Here is a 12,375-nt window from a genome sequence, read left to right as displayed (position 1 = left end):
GAATACTGTTCATAAATGTACAAAATAAAATAACATAGGCTTACAAAGAAAACTGATTATATTAAAATGTAGTTATCAAATAATTTTTTTAGGAGGTACCAGGGATTGAACCAAGGACACCATACATGGGAAGCAGTTGCTCAGCCACTGAGCTACATCTGCTACACAATGAGAGGTGTTTTTTTGTTTGTTGGTTTGTTTTGTTTTTAGGAGGTACCAGGCATCAAACCTGGGGTCTCATACTTGGGAAGCAGGCCCTCAACCACTTGAGCTACATCTACTCCCCTCAAACAAAGTTTTTACTTTATTTTGTACATTTAATAATTGAAAATATAAACAATAATTTAAAAAGAAAAAGAAAATACAGTTGAATAAAAACATCTTTAATTTTTTTTAAATTTCTAATAATTTTTTGAAAAAAATTTTTGGTACGGTAATTGCTTCCTAATTAATGCATGGAATACTAAGGCAGTAGGTTTGATTATTATCCTAAGTTTGAAGTAGTGATGCACCTAAACCATGTACTTTGAAATAGCTGCAAAAATTACAATGTGATTTGAAAGTACCTTTAATTCTGTTAGTAACACCATCACAGGTCTTCTGCTAATACTGCTGTAGTTTATTGCTATAGTCATCATTGAAGGGGACACTAAAATTCAGTTAAAGGTTAGTGAAAATCATTTTTTTCTCTTCCATATTTTTATACTACCTGAATTCTACTCTTGGACAAAGGTGGGGGAGGCTTCCATGAACCCCAAATTTAAAATTCCTGGCTTAGTTCTGTCTCTTTTTCTATAGCATGTATTTGGACTTGATTCAGACGTACTTTAAAAACTCTGATTAAATTTACAAATGGGAAAGCAGATGTGGCTCAACTGATAGAACGTCTGCCTACCATGTGGAGGGTCCAGGGTTCAATCCCCAGGGCCTCCTGACCCATGTGGTAAGTGGCCCACTCACAGTGCTGCCATTTGCAAGGAGTGCCGTGCCACACTGGGGAGCCCCATGTAAGGGTACCCCACACACAGGGTGTGCGCCCCGCAAGGAGAGCCGCCCCACGTGAAAAAAGTCAACCCGTCCAGGAATGGCGCCCCACACACGGCGAGCTGACGCAGCAAGATGACGCAACAAGAAAGAGACAGTTTCCCAGTGCCGCTGGATAATGCAGCAGACACAGAAGAACGCACAGCAAATGGACACAGAGAGCAGACAATGGGGGGAAGGGGAGAGAAATAAATAAAATAAATCTTTTTTTAAAAATTTACAAATGAATAATGAAGTTTCTAGCAGGTCATAGGTCTCAGCACGTGGGCTCTCTGTGCCCAGGGTCCTGCCTGATGACCCTGCTTGTCTTCTAGGGGAAATGGAGCTCCTGGGGCCAGCTGGTGAGCCCAGGGTTCAGTGAGATGTCGTGTCCCAGGCCCTGCAGACAGCTGGGCTCTGAGCCTTCCCCGCCATCTGTGACCTTAGTGACCCTCCTCACAACAAGCCCTTGGTCTCGGAGGCCCTCCCAGGCCTCCCTCCCCCAGGACCTCCAGCAGCCAGCCAGCCAGCATCCAGGGAATCCCCCAGAAGCCCTGGGGCGCCCGCTTCCCCCTTGACTCACACAGGGTTGCATGAGGAGCACGGTCACGAGCCAGCTGTGACTAGGTCAGAGCTGACAGGCTCACAAGACGCCGAGAGCGCTTGGCTGGGAGACAGGCAGCAACAGGCAGCAGGCCTGGGAGGCCTTCCGAGCCCAGGCAGCCTGCCCGGCCCCTCCCAGAGCTTCAGGACGGGGCCCAGCCGGAGCCAGAAGGCAGGCTCTGAACCCCGGCGCTCAGCCCCGCTCCTCCAGCCCCCGCTGGAGGTCACCTTCCCCCTGCCCGGACTCTCAGTGCCCTGAGGACTCACGCTCGCCCGTCCAGCGGTGGTCTGCCACCCAGCTTCCCCCCGTGCAAAGCCTCCTCCCTTCATCCCTTCTGCTATCAAAACCTGCCTGCTCTGTGTCCCAGCAGCTCAACGCCCCAGCCTTTGCTCTCTAAGGCAATTCCCAGTTACCGTAGGAGCTTGAAACTTGGAATAGAAAGACCTGCATTCCAGCGTTGGCTCTGATAAGTTGTGGAAGTCCTCTGCCTCTCTGAGCCTGCTCAGTGACCTCATCTATTAAATGGACGGGTTTAAATGACGGCCCTCCCTTTCATATCTGTTATGAGGATCAAACACATTCTTAGATGCGAAATCACTCCACAAGCTGTAAAGTACTGTTTTTGTTTGTTTGTTTGTTTGTTTTTTAAAGATTTATTTATTTATTCCTCTCCCATTCTCCCCCCCACCCCAGTTGTCTGTTCTCTGTGTTCTATTTGCTGTGTCTTCTTTGTCCACTTCTGCTGTTGTCAGCGGCATGGGAATCTGTGTTTCTTTCTGTTGCGTGATCTTGTTGTGTCAGCTCTCGGTGTGTGCGGCGCCACTCCTGGGCAGGCTGCACTTCCTTATGGGGCACACTCCTTGCATGTGGGGCTCCCCTATGCGGGGGACACCCCTGCGTTGCAGGGCACTCCTTGCGCGCATCAGCACTGCGCATGGGCCAGCTCCACACGGGTCAAGGAGGCCCAGGGTTTGAACTGCGGACCTCCCATGTGGTAGACGGCTGCCCTAACTACTGGGCCAAGTCTGCTGCCTAAAGTACTGTTAATAAGCATGATATGGGTCTCATGCCTGACAAGTTCCTAGATGTTTCAATTATCAGGGTCCTTCTGGAGAAGTGATTCAAATGAATGACTTTAGGCAAGTGGGGAAATTCATATAACCAGGGGCTCATATTCCTGCCTGCTCCCCTAAACCATACCCCTAAATCACACCCTTGTAGGCAGAGTCTGGTCTTCAATCTGGGTGGGAGGGGAGTGGACTTGGCCCAGTGGTTAGGGTGTCCATCTACCACATGGGAGGTCCGCGGTTCAAACCCCGGGCTCCTTGACCCATGTGGAGCTGGCCCATGCGCAGTGCTGATGCGCGCAAGGAGTGCTGTGCCACACAGGGGTGTCCCCTGCATAGGGGTGCCCCACGCGCAAGGAGTGCACCCCATAAGGAGAGCCGCCAGCGCCAAAGAAAGTGCAGTCTGCCCAGGAATGGCGCCACACGCACAGAGAGCTGACACAACAAGATGACGCAACAAAAAGAAACACAGAGTCCTGTGCTGCTGACAACAGAAGCGGACAAAGACACAGCAAGTAGACACAGAGAGCAGACAACTGGGGCGGGGGGGAGAGAAATAAATAAATAAAAATCTTTTTTAAAAATCTGGGTGGGAGTTGAGAACTCCCAAGGAATGCCCCCCTTGGTCAGGAAGTCGACTGGGAGGGGAGGGGTTGGTGCAGCTGTGCTTCTTTAGATACGATTCACCCAGCTTGTCTTAGCAACAGCATTGAGGCAAAAGGGCGACAGGAGGATGAAATCTCTAAGTTCATTTCTGGGGCAGAAAGCCAGGAGGGGTGGGCACTCTGCTCCAAGGGCAGAGTCGGTGGCTTGCAGGAGGCTTGGGGGCCTGGAGTGTGGCCTGCTGGAAATCATGCAGGGCTTAGCAGCACAAGGCCCGGGTTCCTCAGCCTGCCGCGCCCAAGCCACGTGGCCCTGGGTAGGCTGCTGCTCTCCTGAACCAGGAGCAGCAGAAGTGGCTGCAGGTGGCTTGGGGGTGAGGTGCCCACCCGGCTCACCCCCCAATGTACCCATCGCCCGTACTAGACCCCGGCACAGAACTTGTCAAACTGTGTGGGAGAGGGCTCTTACCTGTCTCCTGCTTGGACTGGCTCCAGCATGGGAGAACAGTGCCTTCTCATCTTACACTCACAGCGCTGGGCGCCTGTCGGGCATTCAGTGTGCACACTGGCTGAGTGGAGGGAGGGAGGGCCGAGCACCTGTCATTATTCTGGAGTTCACACTGCAGCCCGCCTAGAGGCACTGGAAGGCCCCTTCCTCCCCGTGAGGCTGCAATTGCAGGTCTAGATTCATGTTTTCCGACATTTCACTTGGCTTTCCTCTCCAGGAACACAAAAACCCCAGCCAGCAGCAGCTGCCCCAACATCTGGGCACATTTCATCTGGGCCCTCTCTCCTTCTTTGGAGCAGAGAGTTGGTTCAAATCCCAGCTCTGATACTTACTACCTATAACCTTGGGCAAGTCACTTTACTCTGTGCCTCAGTTTCATATCTGTAAAATGGGAATAATAGTTGAATTTACCATTGGGTGGATGTATGTTCAGCTTGACAAGAAAATGCCAACTGTTTTCTTTTTTTTTTTTAAGATTTATTTCTCTCCCTTCCCCGCCTCCCCGCCTCCCCCCGCCTAGTTGTCTGCTCTCTGTGTCCATTTGCTGTGTTCTTCTGTGACCGCTTTGATCCTTATCAGCGGCACTGGGAATCTGTGTTTCTTTTTGTTGCATCATCTTGCTGTGTCAGCTCTCCGTGTGGGCGGCGCCATTCCTGGGCAGGCTGCACTTTTCTTTCACGCTGGGCGCCTCTCCTTGCGGGGTGCACTCCTTGTGCGTGGGGCTCCCCTATGCGGGGGCACCCCTGTGTGGCACAGCACTCCTTGCGTGCATCAGCACTGCGCGTGGGCCAGCTGCACATGGGTCAAGGAGGCCCAGGGTTTGGACCACGGACCTCCCATGTGGTAGGCGGACGCCCTATCCATTGGGCCAAGTCCGCTTCCCCAAACTCTTTTCTAAAGTAGTTGTGTCAATTTGTACTCCCAACAGCTGTGTATAAGAGAGTTTGTGGCTCTATATCCTCTTCCACTTTTGTATTATTAGACTTTTTAATTTTTGCCAACCAAATGGATGTAAAATGGTATTCATTATGGGGTGTGTCTGCATTTCTCTGATTTCTAAAAAAGTTGTGCATATCTGCCTATATTTATTAGCCATATATGGTTCCATTTTGTGAAATACCTATTTATGTCTTTTATTCATTTTCTATTGTGTTATTTATATTTTTGATTTATAGGAGTTTCAAACATATTCTTTTTCTTAAAGATTTATTTACTTATTTATTTTATTACCCCCTTTCCCTCCCCCTTCCTCCACCTTGCTGTTTTTTTGGTCTGTATCCATTCACTGCGTGATCTTCTCTATCTATTTCTCTTTTTGGTCTTCTCTTCTCATTTTTTCTCCTCTAGAATTCACTGGGACTCCATACTGGGGACTTCTGATGTGGAGAGAGGTTCCCTGTTAGCTGTGCCACCTCGGTTCCTGGTTTCTGCTGCACTTCTCCTTGACTCTCCCCTTCATCTCTCTTTTGTTGCATCATCATCTTGCTGCATGGCTCACTTGCACAGACACTGCCTCACTGCATGGGCACTCTCGCCGCATGGGTGCTCAGCTTGCCACGCGGGCACTGGCTCACCATGTGGGCACTGGCTCACCATGCAGGCATGCTTTCTCTTCTTCTTTTTCACCAGGAGGCCCCAGGGATCAGACCTGGGTCTTCCCATATGGTAGGCAGAAGCCCTATCCCTTGAGCCACATTCGCTTCTCTCATATATATTCTTTTTTTTTTTAAAGATTTATTTTTATTTATTTCTCTCCCCTTTCCTCCCCACCCCCACCCCCATTGTCTGCTCTCTGTGTCTATTTGCTGCGTGTTCTTCTTTGTCCGCTTCTGTTGTTGTCAGCAGCACGGGAATCTGTGTCTCTTTTTGTTGCATCATCTTGTTGTGTCAGCTCTCTGTGTGTGCGGCGCCATTCTCAGGCGGGCTGCACTTCCTTTCGCGCTGGGCGGCTCTCCTTATGGGGCACACTCCTTGTGTGTGGGGCTCCCCTACGCAGGGGACAACCCTGCATGGCATAGCACTCCTTGAGCACATCAGCACTGCGCGTGGGCCAGCTCCACACGGGTCAAGGAGGCCCAGGGTTTGAACCACGGACCTCCCATGTGGTAGACGAATGCCCTAACCACTGGGCCAAGTCCACTTCCCTCAGTTATCTTTCAATGAACAGAAATTCTTATTTTTAATGAAGTAGAACATCAGAAAGATATTCACCTATATTCTTTACTTAAAGATTTTAGCTTTTAGCATTTAAGTTCTTAATCTAGAGTTGATTTTTGTGTGTATGATGGGAAGTAGGTGTCTAACTAATTTTTCCCTTTCCATTTGGATAACCACATTTCCTAGCTCCATCTGTTGAACGGTCCCATAGCCAATCTTAACTGGATCTTAAATGAGCAGGGAAGGAGGGTCCAGCTGAAGTTTGTCTGACCCAGAATTCCCCCAAAACGTGACCAAAAGGACTTCCCAAGGACTTCATAACCACGGAGTCACACTGCTGCTCTGCTCAAATAATCCTGCCTGCCTTTGAGCTCAGCATCAGCTATTTTATTAATAGATGTGACATATGGATATGGCAAATAATTTAAATAATACAGAAAAGAATCAAGTGAAAAGCTAAATTCTCCCGACTCCAAAACCACTTCCCAGAGGTAACCAGTTTGAAAGTAAATGATTTTCAGCTCTTAGGAATTATCTTCCTGACCACAAATAATATGCTACTGTCTCTATTTCTTGACTAGCAACTCTAGAATAATGCTAGTTATTCTCTGCTGGGAAAGCCCATTTCCTTACATCTGCTCCATCTCTCCTCCCTTCTCATTCCATTCCCAATATCTGATTTTGAAAAACAATGCTACATGTCATGCTGATCCTGAAGCTGCCACCACAGCACCTGTGAGGTGGCCCCCACCCAGCAGGAAGATGGTCACACAGGCCACGTCCTGTCCCATCCCGTCACCCGATTCATGATTCCAGGCACCAGGATAGGGTTAGTCCCGACAATGGTGCAGATGAGAGGACCGGCCACCCGTTGCCCGAACAGGGCGGGAAGCCCTGGGAGGCATGGAGGAAGAACGCGGGCAGTGGATCCCGGTTTGCTGATGCCCCGCACGCACCCTCCGGCTCCCTGGGGGGCAAGTCTCTTCCCGGTCTCTGCAGGAGGCTGAGGTCCCTCCCAACTTAGACTTCTTGTGATAAGAGAGGCAGCTCTGTGGAGGACTTTTGATAAAGAGTAGAAAAGTCCCCTCTGAGGGATGGTGGGCTAAGATGAGAATAATAGCAGCTGCTGCTGCCCTCCCCGTGGGCCAGGGCTGGGCCGGGGGCTCCACACCCACAATCCTATTTAATCCCCCACCCCCATTAATTTATGAGAAAACGGCGCCTCAGAGAGGTAGAGGTCAGGCAACTTGTCAAAGGCCTCTCCCACTCCGGAAGGTCCCAGGAAGTGTTCCCCGTGCTAAAGAGAAGATGGCAGACACAGAAGAATACTCAGCGAATGGACACAGAGAGCAGACAGCGAGTGCAAAAACAACGGGGGTGGAGGGGGATAAATAAATAAATACATCTTTAAAAAAAAAAGCTTGAGGAGTCCCTGCCTCCCAGATCCATTGCAGGGACCACCCCTGGCCCACACCGGGTGAGCGGTCAGGAGAAAGTTTCCTCGCAGGGGCTTGCTCAGAACCAAAGCAGAGCAAGCAGGGAGGGGGCTGTTTGGCTTGGGGAGACCCCAGACAGCTCAGAGCGGCTTGGGGGCTGCTCTGCTCCCTTCCCCAGGGGCAGAGCTGTTCTTACGTTCCCTGTTGTTCCACTGACCCGCCGGCACTCGGCCACACCACTCCCTGGGGACCCTGGTGCACGGCCTGGCGCTGCCCACAGCAGAGGCAGGCCTGCTTCCCCTTAGACCCAAGGCCACGGGCCAGGAAGGAAATGAAGACGGGAGGGGTCCAGAAACGCTGACTTGCCTGGAAGGCTGCCAGGGCGAGAGGAAGCTGAGAAAGAGCAGGCCCAGCAGCGCCGGCAGGGCCGCAAAGCCGCCCTGGCCTCTCAGTGGGTTCCGGGCTACAAAGGGCCCGCCTTGGCCTCCCAGCCCCACTTGGGGCCCGCACGCCCGGGGATGGTCTGACTGGGACACCCTGTGAGCGAGGAGCTAATCCAGATCGAGGCCCTGGCTGCCCAGACGTAAGGCTCTTTTCCCTCACCTACGGCCAAGGGGGTGGATGGCGGGCGGCAAGGTAGTGCTCCTATCTTAAAACAATCCCCTTCCCGGAGATTCCAGCTTGCTACTCTGTTTCTGAGCCCAACATCAAGAAATGAATGAAACCAGCAAAACAAGCAAAGCCCCTCCCTTTCGGCCCAGGTCAGGCGTCCTTCCATACTAGGGCAAATCTGATAAAGCCCCAAAGCCTAGGTCTGAGCCGCCGCTGAAACTTCCTGGCACTGTGGCCTGCCAGGGGAAGATATCTTGCATGCCCACAAGTGACACGTCCACTCACCCTATGCCCTCTTCCAATCATGGCAAAGGGACTATAAATTGTCCATCTAGAAGGGTTTCTCAACCCCAGCACTCTCGACACTTGGGGAAGGATCATTCCCTCCGGTGGTGGTTGTCCTGTGCACTGCAGGTTGTTCAGCAGCATGCCTGGCCTCCAGGCACTGGACATCAGTAGCCGCCCCCCACCTTAGTGTGACAACCAAAACTGTATCCAGACACTGACAAATGTCCCCGGGGGGGGGAGCAATATCAGCCCCCATTGAGACCCACTGCTCTAGACCCATTCTTCCTTCTTCCTTAATAATAAAACTTTTTAAAAAAAGATTTATTTATTGTTTATTTCTCTCCCTTTCACCCCCCAAGCCCCCCGTTGTCTGCTCTCCGTGTCCATTTGCTGCGTGCATGTTCTTCTTTGTCTGCTTCTTTTGTTGTCAGCGGCAAAGGAATCTGTGTTTCTTTTTGTTGCATCATCTTGCTGCATCAGCTCTCCGTGTGCGCGGCGCCATTTCTGGGCAAGCTGCACTTTCTTTCGCACCGGGCGGCTCTCCTTATGGGGCGCACTCCTTGCGCGTGGGGCTCCTGTACGCGGGGGACACCCCTGCGTGGCACGGCACTCCTTGCGCACATCAGCACTGCGCATGGGCCAGCTCCACACCGGTGATGCCCTAACCACTGGGCCAAGTCCGCTTCCCAATAATAAAACTCTTGATTTTCTATTTTCACCTAGCGCATAGGCACCTGAAAAAAGTTGCAAGACCACGCTTGCAGTTAGGTGTGGCCACTTGAATGAGCTCTGGTGCATGAGATGGAGGCAGAAGTGCAGCTTCCAGGAGACTGTGGCTGTGTCTCAGTCTCCCGACAAAAGCCGCCGGCAGATCTCTGCTCTGTGCTGCCGCGGAACTCGCCCATCTCTAACACACTACCGATCCCATGTTCGCCGAGTGGACTGTCTCCCCTGACTAGCAGTAAGCTCCTTGGGGAAGGATCCCATTTTATTATACTTGGAATGCACAGCACTTCATGTAATATTGGCATAGAGTAGGTGCCCAAAATACAACAGTATTGTCCATTTACCAAGCACCTACTATGTGCCTGGACTTGGGTTAGATGCTTTATCTAAATTCTCATTTATCCTCAAAATCTCCTGGAAAAAGGAGGAGAGATTCAGAGAGGCTGCACAGCTGCCTCGGTCACACAGCTTGTGCCAAGCAGTGCCAGAGACCGATTTTTCCATCTGCTGTACCTGGTTTTCCCTTGGGATCTGGCTTTGCCCCACTGTCAACCTCAGAGGGTCTCTAGGGAGGCAGCAGTCCCCAGAGCTAACCGAACCCGCCTGTGAAAAAGCCCTTTGTCCTTTTATTCAGCTAACAAGTTGGGATTTCTTAAAAGGGAACTTTTAATAGGAAGCCAAAGAAAAGCTAAACGATTTTTTTTTTCTTTTTTGCAAAACAGATGGGCAAGTTCAGGTCCTCCCTCTGAGTTTTTATTTCCTCCTCTAAAACCAGCAGGTGAGACTGCACTGTCTCCCAGATCCTTATCAGTCCTGATGTCCTCTGAGCCCACGATGCGTTTCTCAGACCGTGGTGGCTTTGGGTGGGCAGTCCGCTGGGGCGGGCTGGCAGAGGAGAGGGAACAGCCCCTCAGCCCCACCCCGTGACTGACCTCAAGGTCTATGGGGAGCAAGGGAAGACTTGTCAGAGCCTCCTCTCCCGGGCCCCGGGGCGGCCCTGCCCGGGCTGAGGATGGGGCCGAGGCCCCACAGGCCTGCAGCCTGCGGGCTTCCTGCTGGGCTCTCAAGGTCCTGTCCCTTCTCTGGGCCTCAGTTTACACGTATTCCCTCTCAGAGGCCACCCCCTCTGGCCCCTCCTCTCCCCTTTTGCCTGTGCACCCCTAGAAAGCCCCGCTCAGCATCAGCACAGGAAGGGGGGGCGGCCCGTGGGCAAGTTCCTGCTGCTGCAGCCGCGCTCAGTGGCAGCTCTTGGCGCCTCAGTCATTTCCCCTTCCCTGCCAGCCCGGCCCCGGGAGGCTGAGGCGTCTCATCACAGCTGAGCTGTTGTCCTTATAAGGCAAGGGCCTCCAGAGCCGCCCTTGGGCTGTGGCCGGCTCTCAAGAGGCAGCCTGGACCTGGGCACATCCCTCAGGTGCCCGGGAAGAGCGAGGAGTCCCAAGCCCCCAGGACAGCCAGAAATGCCCTGGGCCGGGCCTCCACCCGAAGTCACAGACCCCCCAGAGAAATAGCAGGAAGCAGTCAGTGACCCCAGGCGGGGACGTGAGGGGTCAGGTTGTAACACTCATTTGTGGTCCCCTGGACAAGTTAAGCTTCAGTTTCCTCATGAGGCAAGTGAAGCGATTGATTGTTCCTTCATCTTCCCTCCTGTAATGGCCACTGTGGCCATAATGGGAGACCATTAATGGCACATAGTAGGTGCTCTGTGTGCCTCATTTTCTCTAGGTAGGCCAGAGGCTAAGTGTGCCACTGCAACCCTGTGATGGAGGGAGAATTAGCCCATGTTAAAGACAGGGAAAACCGAGGCACGGTTTACCCTAGGTAGTCATCTACGGCCGAGGTTTGAATCTAGGTGTGTCTGCCTCAGAATCTAAAATCATCTTTTTTCTACTCACACCCTACTGCTTCCTCCAGGAATTTTGGTTTGCTTTTTAACAAAATTATGACAACAGGGAAGAATTTCCGTCACCACCCTCACAGAGCCTCCTCAGTCACAGAAAGCTCCGCTTCAGTGAGTTTACGTGGTCTTTTCCCACAGCCCCATTTATCTGGGAGATGAGTGTGGCGGTGGGGGCGACCGGAGATAGGACTTGGGATGGCACGAAACACGGCTCCAGAAAGACACAAGGAGCTTCCAGGGCCAAGGCTCAGGTGGGAGCCGAGGGGCAACCCGGAAGCTCCCCTCCCCCACCGGCCCCTCCTCCTCCGCTGTGGGTCCTGGCTGAAGGCAGCCACCTTGCGGTTTGCAAAACCCTGAACTGTAACTACCCACAGGCCTCGGGCCTCTGAGCTGTATTCAAAAGCAAGGCTGCCTCTTCTCTGCACAGGCCCCTGGCCCCTAGCACCAGAAGGAAAGTTGTCCCTCATCCTTCCTCAGCCCCGTGGCTACACCGACACCTTCCCAGTGACTGCTCCCTTCAGGACAGCCTTCCAGAGGGGACAGAGCTCCTGGGCTGTGGGGGAATGCGTCTGTCCTAAAGGGGCTTCTCTGCCTTATCTTGGTCTTCCTCACAGATTAACAGGCGGTGAGGGTGGAATGACTCGCTCTCCCCCAGCTTTACAGGCCAGGCCAGTGGCAGGGGATTTCGGGAGGGATACTGGGGGTCACAGCCATGGCCGAGAGGCCCCGGGTCAGGTGCTTCCTGTTATTTGGCCACTGCCTTTCCAGCAGCCCTCACAAAGGAAGACGAGCCAGCCTCTGGTGAGCATGGAGGTGGTTTCCCACATAGGCGAGTGGGAGACACTGCAATCCCTCTTTCATGAGTGAGGAAACTGAGCCGCCATCCCCCGCCCCCAGCTTAGACTCATGGGAGGTCCCTGAGTGGGATTTGGCAGCCTGACCTGGAGCTCTTTCACTGCCCCAGGGACTTCCAGAGAGTGCTTGGTGAGGCCCTAGGGTTCCACTGTGATGTCTTGGCTGCCACAAGCACGAGGCAGGGCCCAGGCTCACCCTGAACCAGGACCAGGACCTGAGATTAAAATAGTCGTTGGGCCCATTTCCGAATCATCGGACAACAGACCTGTTTAGTCAAGAATCATCAAAGGATACTAAATCTATGGGGCAATTTCAATGAGGTGCAACATATGTGTGTCGTTTTAAAATGCCCTTAAACAGATTGCTTATTAGTTGCAAAAGAAAAAAACCATTGACAATACAGTGGAAAAAACACTTTGACCAGGTGATCAAAATTCACATCACCAGAGGCAGATGACCACTGTGTGCCTCCAGGTGATGCAGATTTCTGAAAATCCATAACCTCAATCTAATCATAAGGAAACCTCAGACAAACCCCAAATGAGGCATGTTCTATTAAAAGGGGGAGAGAGGGTGGTGGAAATGTGTAGAAGCATGGGG

Source organism: Dasypus novemcinctus, chromosome 3, assembly GCF_030445035.2.
Source record: "Dasypus novemcinctus isolate mDasNov1 chromosome 3, mDasNov1.1.hap2, whole genome shotgun sequence".
Lineage (NCBI taxonomy): Eukaryota > Metazoa > Chordata > Mammalia > Cingulata > Dasypodidae > Dasypus > Dasypus novemcinctus.
Note: the sequence above shows the minus strand (reverse complement) of the source record.